The 14,244-nt window shown below is 44.4% G+C and overlaps 1 protein-coding gene and 1 long non-coding RNA gene across 4 annotated transcripts in view; both read right to left on the bottom strand.

Moving 5' to 3' along the window:
• Positions 1-14,244, bottom strand: part of SLC2A4 (solute carrier family 2 member 4) — a 322,167-nt gene that overhangs the window by 230,008 nt on the left and 77,915 nt on the right. The window lies entirely within an intron of this gene.
• On the bottom strand, positions 6,283-11,139 carry LOC142302208 (uncharacterized). Its single transcript, XR_012752949.1, has 3 exons — positions 10,385-11,139; positions 8,929-9,080; positions 6,283-7,787 (listed from the first exon to the last, which is right to left on the bottom strand). It is a non-coding gene; the product is annotated as an uncharacterized LOC142302208 (long non-coding RNA).

Below are 14,244 nucleotides of genomic sequence, written 5' to 3'. Positions count from 1 at the left end.
AGCGAGCGGAGATAAGCAGCAGTAAGAAGAGAGTAAGCGGAGATAGACAGAAGAGCGAGCGGAGACAAGCAGCAGTAAGAGAAGAGTAAGCGAAGATAGACAGAAGAGCGAGCAGAGATAAGCAGCAGTAAGAAGAGAGTAAGCAGAGATAGATAGAAGAGCGAGCGGAGACAAGCAGCAGTAAGAGAAGAGTAAGCGAAGATAGACAGAAGAGCGAGCAGAGATAAGCAGCAGTAAGAAGAGAGTAAGCAGAGATAGACAGAAGAGCGAGCGGAGATAAGCAGCAGTAAGAGGAGAGTAAGCGGAGATAGACAGAAAAGCGAGCGGAGATAAGCAGCAGTAAGAAGAGAGTAAGCGGAGATAGACAGAAGAGCGAGCGGAGATAAGCAGCAGTAAGAAAAGAGTAAGCGGAGATAGACAGAAGAACGAGCGGAGATAATCAGCAGTAAGAAGAGAGTAAGCGGAGATAGACAGAAAAGCGAGCGGAGATAAGCAGCTGTAAGAAGAGAGTAAGCGGAGATAGACAGAAGACAAGCAGAGATAAGCAGCAATGAGTAGAGAGTAAGCAGAGATAGACAGAAAAGCGAGCGGAGATAAGCAGCAGTGAGAAGAGAGTAAGCGGAGATAGACAAAAGAGCGAGCGGAGATAAGCAGCAGTAAGAAGAGAGTAAGCGGAGATAGACAGAAGAGCGAGCGGAGATAAGCAGCAGTAAGAAGAGAGTAAGCAGAGATAGATAGAAGAGCGAGCGGAGATAAGCAGCTGTAAGAAGAGAGTAAGCGGAGATAGACAGAAGACAAGCAGAGATAAGCAGCAATGAGTAGAGAGTAAGCAGAGATAGACAGAAAAGCGAGCGGAGATAAGCAGCAGTGAGAAGAGAGTAAGCGGAGATAGACAGAAGAGCGAGCGGAGATAAGCAGCAGTAAGAAGAGAGTAAGCAGAGATAGATAGAAGAGCGAGCGGAGATAAGCAGCAGTAAGAGGAGAGTAAGTGGAGATAGACAGAAGAACGAGCGGAGATAAGCAGCAGTAAGAGGAGAGTAAGCGGAGATAGACAGAAGAGCGAGCGGAGATAAGCAGCAGTAAGAAGAGAGTAAGCGGAGATAGACAGAAGAGCGAGCGGAGATAAGCAGCAGTAAGAGGAGAGTAAGCGGAGATAGACAGAAGAGCGAGCGGAGATAAGCAGCAGTAAGAGGAGAGTAAGCGGAGATAGACAGAAGACAAGCAGAGATAAGCAGCAATGAGTAGAGAGTAAGCAGAGATAGACAGAAAAGCGAGCGGAGATAAGCAGCAGTGAGAAGAGAGTAAGCGGAGATAGACAAAAGAGCGAGCGGAGATAAGCAGCAGTAAGAAGAGAGTAAGCGGAGATAGACAGAAGAGCGAGCGGAGATAAGCAGCAGTAAGAAGAGAGTAAGCAGAGATAGATAGAAGAGCGAGCGGAGATAAGCAGCTGTAAGAAGAGAGTAAGCGGAGATAGACAGAAGACAAGCAGAGATAAGCAGCAATGAGTAGAGAGTAAGCAGAGATAGACAGAAAAGCGAGCGGAGATAAGCAGCAGTGAGAAGAGAGTAAGCAGGGATAGACAGAAGAGCGAGCGGAGATAAGCAGCAGTAAGAAGAGAGTAAGCAGAGATAGATAGAAGAGCGAGCGGAGATAAGCAGCAGTAAGAGGAGAGTAAGTGGAGATAGACAGAAGAACGAGCGGAGATAAGCAGCAGTAAGAGGAGAGTAAGCGGAGATAGACAGAAGAGCGAGCGGAGATAAGCAGCAGTAAGAAGAGAGTAAGCGGAGATAGACAGAAGAGCGAGCGGAGATAAGCAGCAGTAAGAGGAGAGTAAGCGGAGATAGACAGAAGAGCGAGCGGAGATAAGCAGCAGTAAGAAGAGAGTAAGCAGAGATAGATAGAAGAACGAGCGGAGATAAGCAGCAGTAAGAAGAGATTAAGCGGAGATAGACAGAAGAACGAGCGGAGATAAGCAGCAGTAAGAGGAGAGTAAGCGGAGATAGACAGAAGAGCGAGCGGAGACAAGCAGCAGTAAGAGGAGAGTAAGCGGAGATAGACAGAAGAGCGAGCGGAGACAAGCAGCAGTAAGAGGAGAGTAAGCGGAGATAGACAGAAGAGCGAGCGGAGATAAGCAGCAGTAAGAAAAGAGTAAGCGGAGATAGATAGAAGAACGAGCGGAGATAAGCAGCAGTAAGAAGAGAGTAAGCGGAGATAGACAGAAGAGCGAGCAGAGATAAGCAGCAGTAAGAGGAGAGTAAGCGGAGATAGACAGAAGAGCAAGCGGAGATAGACAGAAGAGCAAGCGGAGATAAGCAGCAGTAAGAAGAGAGTAAGCGGAGATAGACAGAAGAGCAAGCGGAGATAAGCAGCAGTAAGAAGAGAGTAAGCGGAGATAGACAGAAGAGCGAGCAGAGATAAGCAGCAGTAAGAGGAGAGTAAGCGGAGATAGATAGAAGAACGAGCGGAGATAAGCAGCAGTAAGAGGGGAGTAAGCGGAGATAGATAGAAGAACGAGCGGAGATAAGCAGCAGTAAGAAGAGAGTAAGCGGAGATAGACAGAAGAGCGAGCAGAGATAAGCAGCAGTAAGAAGAGAGTAAGCAGAGATAGACAGAAGAGCGAGCGGAGATAAGCAGCAGTAAGAAGAGAGTAAGCGGAGATAGACAGAAGAACGAGCGGAGATAAGCAGCAGTAAGAAGAGAGTAAGCGGAGATAGACAGAAGAGCGAGCGGAGATAAGCAGCAGTAAGAAGAGAGTAAGCGGAGATAGACAGAAGAACGAGCGGAGATAAGCAGCAGTAAGAAGAGAGTAAGCGGAGATAGACAGAATAGCGAGCGGAGATAAGCAGCAGTAAGAAGAGAGTAAGCGGAGATAGACAGAAAAGCGAGCGGAGATAAGCAGCAGTAAGAGGGGAGTAAGCGGAGATAGACAGATGAGCGAGCAGAGATAAGCAGCAGTAAGAAGAGAGTAAGCGGAGATAGAAAAGCGAGCAGAGATAAGCAGCAGTAAGAAGAGAGTAAGCAGAGATAGACAGATGAGCGAGCGGAGATAAGCAGCAGTAAGAGGAGAGTAAGCAGAGATAGACAGATGAGCGAGCGGAGATAAGCAGCAGTAAGAAGAGAGTAAGCGGAGATAGACAGAAGAGCGAGCGGAGATAAGCAGCAGTAAGAAGAGAGTAAGCGGAGATAGACAGAGGAGCGAGCGGAGACAAGCAGCAGTAAGAAGAGAGTAAGCGGAGATAGACAGAAGAGCGAGCGGAGATAAGCAGCAGTAAGAAGAGAGTAAGCGGAGATAGACAGAAGAGCGAGCGGAGATAAGCAGCAGTAAGAAGAGAGTAAGCGGAGATAGACAGAAGAGCGAGCGGAGATAAGCAGCAGTAAGAAGAGAGTAAGCAGAGATAGACAGAAGAGCGAGCGGAGATAAGCAGCACTAAGAAGAGAGTAAGCGGAGATAGACAGAAGAGCGAGCGGAGATAAGCAGCAGTAAGAAGAGAGTAAGCGGAGATAGACAGAAGAACGAGCGGAGATAAGCAGCAGTAAGAAGAGAGTAAGCGGAGATAGACAGAAGAGCGAGCGGAGATAAGCAGCACTAAGAAGAGAGTAAGCGGAGATAGACAGAAGAGCGAGCGGAGATAAGCAGCAGTAAGAAGAGAGTAAGTGGAGATAGACAGAAGAACGAGCGGAGATAAGCAGCAGTAAGAAGAGAGTAAGCGGAGATAGACAGAAGAGCGAGCAGAGATAAGCAGCAGTAAGAAGAGAGTAAGCGGAGATAGATAGAAGAGCGAGCGGAGATAAGCAGCAGTAAGAAGAGAGTGAGCGGAGATAGACAGAATAGCGAGCGGAGATAAGCAGCAGTAAGAAGAGAGTAAGCGGAGATAGACAGAAGAACGAGCGGAGATAAGCAGCAGTAAGAGGAGAGTAAGCGGAGATAGACAGAAGAGCGAGCGGATATAAGCAGCAGTAAGAAGAGAGTGAGCGGAGATAGATAGAAGAGCGAGCGGAGATAAGCAGCAGTAAGAGGAGAGTAAGTGGAGATAGATAGAAGAGCGAGCGGAGATAAGCAGCAGTAAGAGGAGAGTAAGCGGAGATAGACAGAACAACGAGCGGAGATAAGCAGCAGTAAGAGGAGAGTAAGCGGAGATAGAAAAGCGAGCAGAGATAAGCAGCAGTAAGAAGAGAGTAAGCGGAGATAGACAGAAAAGCGAGCAGAGATAAGCAGCAGTAAGAAGAGAGTAAGCAGAGATAGACAGAAGAGCGAGCGGAGATAAGCAGCAGTAAGAGGAGAGTAAGCGGAGATAGACAGAAAAGCGAGCGGAGATAAGCAGCAGTAAGAAGAGAGTAAGCGGAGATAGACAGAAGAGCGAGCGGAGATAAGCAGCAGTAAGAAGAGAGTAAGCGGAGATAGACAGAAGAACGAGCGGAGATAATCAGCAGTAAGAAGAGAGTAAGCGGAGATAGACAGAAAAGCGAGCGGAGATAAGCAGCTGTAAGAAGAGAGTAAGCGGAGATAGACAGAAGACAAGCAGAGATAAGCAGCAATGAGTAGAGAGTAAGCGGAGATAGACAGAAGAGCGAGCGGAGATAAGCAGCAGAAAGAGGAGAGTAAGCGGAGATAGACAGAAGAGCGAGCGGAGATAAGCAGCAGTAAGAAGAGAGTAAGCGGAGATAGACAGAAGAGCGAGCGGAGATAAGCAGCAGTAAGAAGAGAGTAAGCGGAGATAGACAGAGGAGCGAGCGGAGATAAGCAGCAGTAAGAAGAGAGTAAGCGGAGATAGACAGAAGAGCGAGCAGAGATAAGCAGCAGTAAGAAGAGAGTAAGCAGAGATAGACAGAAGAGCGAGCGGAGATAAGCAGCAGTAAGAAGAGAGTAAGCGGAGATAGACAGAAGACAAGCGGAGATAGGCAGCAATGAGTAGAGAGTAAGCAGAGATAGACAGAAAAGCGGGAGGAGATAAGCAGCAGTGAGAAGAGAGTAAGCGGAGAGAGACAGAAGAGCGAGCGGAGATAAGCAGCAGTAAGAGGAGAGTAAGTGGAGAAAGACAGAAGAGCGAGCGGAGATAAGCAGCAGTAAGAAGAGAGTAAGCGGAGATAGACAGAAAAGCGAGCAGAGATAAGCAGCAGTAAGAAGAGAGTAAGCAGAGATAGACAGAAGAGCGAGCGGAGATAAGCAGCAGTAAGAGGAGAGTAAGCGGAGATAGACAGAAAAGCGAGCGGAGATAAGCAGCAGTAAGAAGAGAGTAAGCGGAGATAGACAGAAGAGCGAGCGGAGATAAGCAGCAGTAAGAAGAGAGTAAGCGGAGATAGACAGAAGAACGAGCGGAGATAATCAGCAGTAAGAAGAGAGTAAGCGGAGATAGACAGAAAAGCGAGCGGAGATAAGCAGCTGTAAGAAGAGAGTAAGCGGAGATAGACAGAAGACAAGCAGAGATAAGCAGCAATGAGTAGAGAGTAAGCGGAGATAGACAGAAGAGCGAGCGGAGATAAGCAGCAGAAAGAGGAGAGTAAGCGGAGATAGACAGAAGAGCGAGCGGAGATAAGCAGCAGTAAGAAGAGAGTAAGCGGAGATAGACAGAAGAGCGAGCGGAGATAAGCAGCAGTAAGAAGAGAGTAAGCGGAGATAGACAGAGGAGCGAGCGGAGATAAGCAGCAGTAAGAAGAGAGTAAGCGGAGATAGACAGAAGAGCGAGCAGAGATAAGCAGCAGTAAGAAGAGAGTAAGCAGAGATAGACAGAAGAGCGAGCGGAGATAAGCAGCAGTAAGAAGAGAGTAAGCGGAGATAGACAGAAGACAAGCGGAGATAGGCAGCAATGAGTAGAGAGTAAGCAGAGATAGACAGAAAAGCGGGAGGAGATAAGCAGCAGTGAGAAGAGAGTAAGCGGAGAGAGACAGAAGAGCGAGCGGAGATAAGCAGCAGTAAGAGGAGAGTAAGTGGAGAAAGACAGAAGAGCGAGCGGAGATAAGCAGCAGTAAGAAGAGAGTAAGCGGAGATAGACAGAAGAGCGAGCGGAGATAAGCAGCAGTAAGAAGAGAGTAAGCAGAGATAGATAGAAGAGCGAGCGGAGACAAGCAGCAGTAAGAGAAGAGTAAGCGAAGATAGACAGAAGAGCGAGCAGAGATAAGCAGCAGTAAGAAGAGAGTAAGCAGAGATAGACAGATGAGCGAGCGGAGATAAGCAGCATGAAACCGAAAAAAGAGTGTTTCTGCATATAAGGATTTGTCAAAGAATCCATTCAATATCCATCATGATTAGAAAAATATCAAATTTTATTCAATCATAATTAATGCACAATATTATATTATTTTATTAAATGCTGGTGTACACAGAGTTTAAAGGAACCCTACCCCATAAAAACAAACACAGAAATAACTGGTGCGTTGTGGAACAGTCATAGTATCAAAAAATTCATATATCATACATACGTATAAATTCCTGGGTATAAATAGGCAAGGGCACATCCAATGATTGCCCACAGCTATATTAGGATGCACAATTAAGCTCAAAGGATTCAAATCTTAAACCCGCAGTTTGCAATTCATATTGCGGCCAGATCTATAATTCATAACCGTATGGGTGAGATCAATAATAAAATTAAGCTGTTTTAAATAGCCAACATTAGTATATACATATCATTTGTAAAGAACAAAACACGATGTTCAGGGACAATGTATATATATATAGTTCAGTCCAGGGAAAAGGATTTTCCATATATTAATAAAGTTATATTATTACATAGGACAAATTCCTACATTTAAAGATATTATATCAACCTGATATTTGCTTTACATTATAGATAGATCACACCCATTAGGGTTAAGATGATTTCAGAGGGTCATGGTTTAGTGTACCCAGATAGTGGACCATAACGCCCAGCACCTCAATGTAAACACTGGAGCGTTATGGAACAACCATATTAACAATAATTCCTATATCACATATATTGACATAAACTCCTGGGTGTAAATGATTAGAGACACCTCCTCAAAAAATGCCCGCAAAATCTTATATCAACAGCAAAACCACCTCCATTAAGTATTAGCCGGTTCAATGAGCCATAAATTATTATACCCTGGTGGCGGACCACAACGCCCAGCACCTCGACGCGCGTTTCGCCTCTCGCTTCGTCAGGAGGTGCTGGGGTAGCCGTGGGGTCACTCTTATATAATAGAAGCCCACCTGGAGTCTTAATCCGGCGCGCGCCGCACAGCGGAGGCCGCATCGCCCACTTCCGCCGGCGTCCCGGAAGGCGCCCTGCGCATGCGCACAGAACAACCCGCGATTGGGCGCCGGCAGAGAGGGCGAGGCAGGCTCCGATATGCAGAGCGCGCTCTGACACCAGTGTGGCCGAGTGGCCATATTGGAAAGGGGCAAGAGTACTGGCAACATCCAGAACAAAATCCACATGCATGTTATAGCTTTCAGGACGGTAATTCTGATAGACAATTATACATGCCATACAATTTAATAGCATATGAAAAGGAAAGCTTTAAGGAATATAAAGAATTCAATATAGAATATTCAGAGAGCATACTCAGACGTGTTTATAAAAATCTGACATCTAGTGGACAAACCCCTATATAGCATAAAGATATGCTCAGTGATGAATCAAAAGAGGGGAAGATATTGTTATAAACACAAGCATTCACAATATTAAATATGAATATAGATATAACAGAATAATTTTCGCTTCCAGATGTTTATTTCCTCAGGATATAGCTCTCATAGTCCAGAAAAACCTTCCCATAGTGTTAACACTTCATCCCGTCCCTATGCACCATACATGTAGAACATTCTACATAAAAAAGAGAACAGAAAAAATACAAAAAACATAATTAGAATGACCAAAACAAGAATATTTAAAAAGCGAGATACAAGGTGGCAGCACTCCGGCAACAGTATCAACAAACAGTGCCAAAACAGAAAGCACAATTCATATATATATATTTATAGTCATATCAAGGAGACCGGAGGATGGAGGTAGAGACAACACAGCGGGAGATAAAGACAAGGGGACCACATGGCGGAGAGGGGGCCAACGGGGGCAAGATCTTATAAGAAAGGTTTAAAAGAGATGGAATCATTCAACCCCCTTGGTTTCTCCGTCTCCAACACCGTGATCCACCTGACCTCCCTCTGTGCCAGAATTCTCTTGGGGTCACCCCCCCTAGGACTCAAATATACTCTATCAATCCCGCGGAACTTAAGAAGCCGCCAGTTGCAATTGTGGCTCTCCCTAAAGTGCTTCGGGATATTCTTTAATAGCTCAAGTTCCTCAGGTTTCGTCACTCCAGCAGCCCTCTTTATATCCCTGACGTGCTCCAGGATCCTCACTCTAAACTCACGAGAGGTGAGTCCCACGTAAATGAGTCCACATGGGCATTTTGCCCAGTAGACCACAAACGTCGTCCTACAGTTGATATTGTGAACGATTTTAAACTCTTTGTTGTTCGCAGAGTTGTGGAAGGTAAAGGTCCTTTCCATTTGTGAGCAAGCCCCACAATCTCCACAACTGAAAGAGCCCCATCTAGGACCCCCAGTCCTCTCCAAAAAGTTCGAGGGTGGTGGTATATAGTGACTCCTCACTATCATATCACCCAATGTTTTGGATCTTCGAGGGGTAATTTGTGGTCTATCTGATAAGACAGATTTCAAATCCTTATCAGATAATAAAATGGGCCAATATCGCTCTACAACTTCCTTCATTTTGCGCCATTGAGAGTGGTAAGGTGTAATCAACCTCACTTGATCATCCACTTTTTTCCTTCTAGATGGAACCAAAAGGTCGTCCCTAGGGGTCGCCCTTGCCCTATCATATCCCTGTTGGATTGCCCTATTAGTGTAGTGCCTGCTCTTAAAACGTTTTTTCAATTCCAGGGCTTGCCCCTCAAACAGGTCAACACTTGAGCATATACGTCGAGCCCTAAGGAACTGACCTGTTGGGATTGAGTTGATGACTTGTGGCGGGTGAGATGACTTGGCACTCAGGAGAGAGTTCACAGCTGTGTTCTTTCTGTAAATGTCCGTTTTTATGGAACCGCCCTCATTCTTCACAACCCTTACGTCCAGGAACTCAATAAAATCCGTGCTGGAATGGTAAGTCAAATTTATATTTAGAGCATTGTCATTCAATGCCAGCATGAACAAATCAAGTTTCTCCCTCTCACCCTGCCAGATAGCAAAGACATCGTCTATAAACCTCACCCACATTAAAACTGTACCTCCGTCCTCCTCAGGGAATTGTATGAGGCGCTCCCAATACCCCAGGAAGAGGCACGCATACGAGGGCGCACAAGACGCCCCCATAGCAGTGCCCCTCTCCTGGAGATAGTAGCGCCCCCTGAAGAGGAAGTAGTTGTGGGTGAGGATGAATCCGAGCAGGGTGAGAAGGAGATCAATCAACGACCTGTCAAGGGATGTGGTACACAAAAAGAACTCCACTGCCCTTAATCCATCTCTATGAGAGATGGACGTATAAAGAGACTCCACGTCTGCAGTGAACATTATAGTATCACTCTCCAGATGTAAGTCCTGCAGACGGACCAAAAAGTCAGTGGAGTCTCTTATATACGAGGGCAGGTCCATCATTAGGGGCTTCAAATAGTAATCCAGAAAGACACATATAGGCTCACACAGACCATTTATGCCCGAAACGATGGGTCTACCGGGCGGATTTTCAATGTCCTTATGGACCTTTGGTAGAAAGTATATGGTCGGTGTTGTTGGAAGCCTGTTGATCAATCCATCAAAGACTGATTGTGGTATAATGTTATCATCAAGGGCATTTTTCAAAATCCCCTCCAATTCATTTTGGAAAGAGACAGTTGGATTACTATCCAATTTCCGATAGCATGATCGGTCATTCAATTGTCTGAATGCCTCGTGCTCATATTTAACAGTGGGCCAAACCACGACGTTGCCCCCCTTGTCAGCCTGTTTTACCACAATGTCCCTCATCCTAGATAGTTCGTTAATTGCTTTTCGTTGGTTTGGATTCAAGTTGTCATATGATCGCACCTCAGGAAGTTTTCGCAAATCCTGAACAACTAATCTAGTGAAGAGTTCTATCGTGGGACAGGATGACAAGGGAGGAAAGGCCGTGGATCGTTTTTTAACTGTATGTGGAAATTTTGCCCCAGCTGGTTCATCTTGTTCAGCCAGTAATGATTCTAAAAGGCTAACAATCTCCCTATCTTGTTCAGATAGTCCAACCAAATCTACTCCATCCCTGTTTCTTGCGAAATGTTTTTTGTACAAGAGCTTACGACTGAACAGTTGAACATCTTTAATAGCCATAAAGCTGTCAAATTTGGCAACTGGTGAAAATGAGAGTCCCAACTGTAACACCTCAAGTTGTTGTTGAGTGAGTAATCTATCTGAAAGATTAATTACCTTAAGATTATCTTTTGGAGCAGAATCCTTCATGCCTCCCATTGGGTAATTTGCTTTCTTCTTAGAGGAGTTGCGTGTCGTTACCCCTCCCATACCAGATCTCTCTGGGGGGTCATTAGATGGTACATGATCTGAATTGGGATGTGGGCTCCTTGAACGGTCATCGGAAGAGAGAGAATTGTTTCTCTGTTGGGATCTTGATCTAGATCTTGAGCCGAATCTCCTCGTCTGATGCCATCTGAACACATTATTAGTTTCATGATCCTTGATGTCCCGCTGGAACTTTTTGAGTTTAAATTGTTTTATATCATTCTCCCATTCAGCACTTTCTTTATGTATGTCTTTCTCAAGGGCATCAATAGCCTCCTTGGACATCTTAGATCTAATTTCATTGTTTACCTGTTCAATTTCGGTTTCGAGGGATTCTATTTTTTTCTTATCTAAGCCGATCAAAAGTTCAAGCATTGTACGAGAACAAAGGCTACAGGCCTCCTCCCATCTTCTTTTAAAAATGTCATCTGAAATTTCGAATGAGGGAAAAACCTGAATTCTGAGTCCCCTGGGCGTGATCCCTCGAGATAAGTACTGTTCCAGGGATGCTTTATTCCACCATACCCTCATCCGTCTCCTCAATAGATCTTTAATTTTTATCTGTAACTCACGATTTGGCAATGAAAATTGTGCACTGCTCTGTCCGGTGCCGCCACCAAATATCTCACCGATCTGTGATGCCCAGCAACCATCACGACTTTTATAGTCCATTTTGAGATCTAGATCCAAGAGAGAAAACACAATATTAACCAAAAAGAAGGACCAAAGATCCATATCTATTTGAATTTAGGCAGCGCAGATCCCACCATATTACTCATATATGAAACCGAAAAAAGAGTGTTTCTGCATATAAGGATTTGTCAAAGAATCCATTCAATATCCATCATGATTAGAAAAATATCAAATTTTATTCAATCATAATTAATGCACAATATTATATTATTTTATTAAATGCTGGTGTACACAGAGTTTAAAGGAACCCTACCCCATAAAAACAAACACAGAAATAACTGGTGCGTTGTGGAACAGTCATAGTATCAAAAAATTCATATATCATACATACGTATAAATTCCTGGGTATAAATAGGCAAGGGCACATCCAATGATTGCCCACAGCTATATTAGGATGCACAATTAAGCTCAAAGGATTCAAATCTTAAACCCGCAGTTTGCAATTCATATTGCGGCCAGATCTATAATTCATAACCGTATGGGTGAGATCAATAATAAAATTAAGCTGTTTTAAATAGCCAACATTAGTATATACATATCATTTGTAAAGAACAAAACACGATGTTCAGGGACAATGTATATATATATAGTTCAGTCCAGGGAAAAGGATTTTCCATATATTAATAAAGTTATATTATTACATAGGACAAATTCCTACATTTAAAGATATTATATCAACCTGATATTTGCTTTACATTATAGATAGATCACACCCATTAGGGTTAAGATGATTTCAGAGGGTCATGGTTTAGTGTACCCAGATAGTGGACCATAACGCCCAGCACCTCAATGTAAACACTGGAGCGTTATGGAACAACCATATTAACAATAATTCCTATATCACATATATTGACATAAACTCCTGGGTGTAAATGATTAGAGACACCTCCTCAAAAAATGCCCGCAAAATCTTATATCAACAGCAAAACCACCTCCATTAAGTATTAGCCGGTTCAATGAGCCATAAATTATTATACCCTGGTGGCGGACCACAACGCCCAGCACCTCGACGCGCGTTTCGCCTCTCGCTTCGTCAGGAGGTGCTGGGGTAGCCGTGGGGTCACTCTTATATAATAGAAGCCCACCTGGAGTCTTAATCCGGCGCGCGCCGCACAGCGGAGGCCGCATCGCCCACTTCCGCCGGCGTCCCGGAAGGCGCCCTGCGCATGCGCACAGAACAACCCGCCCTCTTTATATCCCTGACGTGCTCCAGGATCCTCACTCTAAACTCACGAGAGGTGAGTCCCACGTAAATGAGTCCACATGGGCATTTTGCCCAGTAGACCACAAACGTCGTCCTACAGTTGATATTGTGAACGATTTTAAACTCTTTGTTGTTCGCAGAGTTGTGGAAGGTAAAGGTCCTTTCCATTTGTGAGCAAGCCCCACAATCTCCACAACTGAAAGAGCCCCATCTAGGACCCCCAGTCCTCTCCAAAAAGTTCGAGGGTGGTGGTATATAGTGACTCCTCACTATCATATCACCCAATGTTTTGGATCTTCGAGGGGTAATTTGTGGTCTATCTGATAAGACAGATTTCAAATCCTTATCAGATAATAAAATGGGCCCCTCTCCGCCATGTGGTCCCCTTGTCTTTATCTCCCGCTGTGTTGTCTCTACCTCCATCCTCCGGTCTCCTTGATATGACTATAAATATATATATATGAATTGTGCTTTCTGTTTTGGCACTGTTTGTTGATACTGTTGCCGGAGTGCTGCCACCTTGTATCTCGCTTTTTAAATATTCTTGTTTTGGTCATTCTAATTATGTTTTTTGTATTTTTTCTGTTCTCTTTTTTATGTAGAATGTTCTACATGTATGGTGCATAGGGACGGGATGAAGTGTTAACACTATGGGAAGGTTTTTCTGGACTATGAGAGCTATATCCTGAGGAAATAAACATCTGGAAGCGAAAATTATTCTGTTATATCTATATTCATATTTAATATTGTGAATGCTTGTGTTTATAACAATATCTTCCCCTCTTTTGATTCATCACTGAGCATATCTTTATGCTATATAGGGGTTTGTCCACTAGATGTCAGATTTTTATAAACACGTCTGAGTATGCTCTCTGAATATTCTATATTGAATTCTTTATATTCCTTAAAGCTTTCCTTTTCATATGCTATTAAATTGTATGGCATGTATAATTGTCTATCAGAATTACCGTCCTGAAAGCTATAACATGCATGTGGATTTTGTTCTGGATGTTGCCAGTACTCTTGCCCCTTTCCAATATGGCCACTCGGCCACACTGGTGTCAGAGCGCGCTCTGCATATCGGGGCCTGCCTCGCCCTCTCTGCCGGCGCCCAATCGCGGGTTGTTCTGTGCGCATGCGCAGGGCGCCTTCCGGGACGCCGGCGGAAGTGGGCGATGCGGCCTCCGCTGTGCGGCGCGCGCCGGATTAAGACTCCAGGTGGGCTTCTATTATATAAGAGTGACCCCACGGCTACCCCAGCACCTCCTGACGAAGCGAGAGGCGAAACGCGCGTCGAGGTGCTGGGCGTTGTGGTCCGCCACCAGGGTATAATAATTTATGGCTCATTGAACCGGCTAATACTTAATGGAGGTGGTTTTGCTGTTGATATAAGATTTTGCGGGCATTTTTTGAGGAGGTGTCTCTAATCATTTACACCCAGGAGTTTATGTCAATATATGTGATATAGGAATTATTGTTAATATGGTTGTTCCATAACGCTCCAGTGTTTACATTGAGGTGCTGGGCGTTATGGTCCACTATCTGGGTACACTAAACCATGACCCTCTGAAATCATCTTAACCCTAATGGGTGTGATCTATCTATAATGTAAAGCAAATATCAGGTTGATATAATATCTTTAAATGTAGGAATTTGTCCTATGTAATAATATAACTTTATTAATATATGGAAAATCCTTTTCCCTGGACTGAACTATATATATATACATTGTCCCTGAACATCGTGTTTTGTTCTTTACAAATGATATGTATATACTAATGTTGGCTATTTAAAACAGCTTAATTTTATTATTGATCTCACCCATACGGTTATGAATTATAGATCTGGCCGCAATATGAATTGCAAACTGCGG

Source organism: Anomaloglossus baeobatrachus, chromosome 4 (genome assembly GCF_048569485.1).
Source record: "Anomaloglossus baeobatrachus isolate aAnoBae1 chromosome 4, aAnoBae1.hap1, whole genome shotgun sequence".
Taxonomy (NCBI): Eukaryota; Metazoa; Chordata; class Amphibia; order Anura; family Aromobatidae; genus Anomaloglossus; species Anomaloglossus baeobatrachus.
Note: the sequence above shows the minus strand (reverse complement) of the source record. Positions and strands in the feature narration are given on the sequence as shown.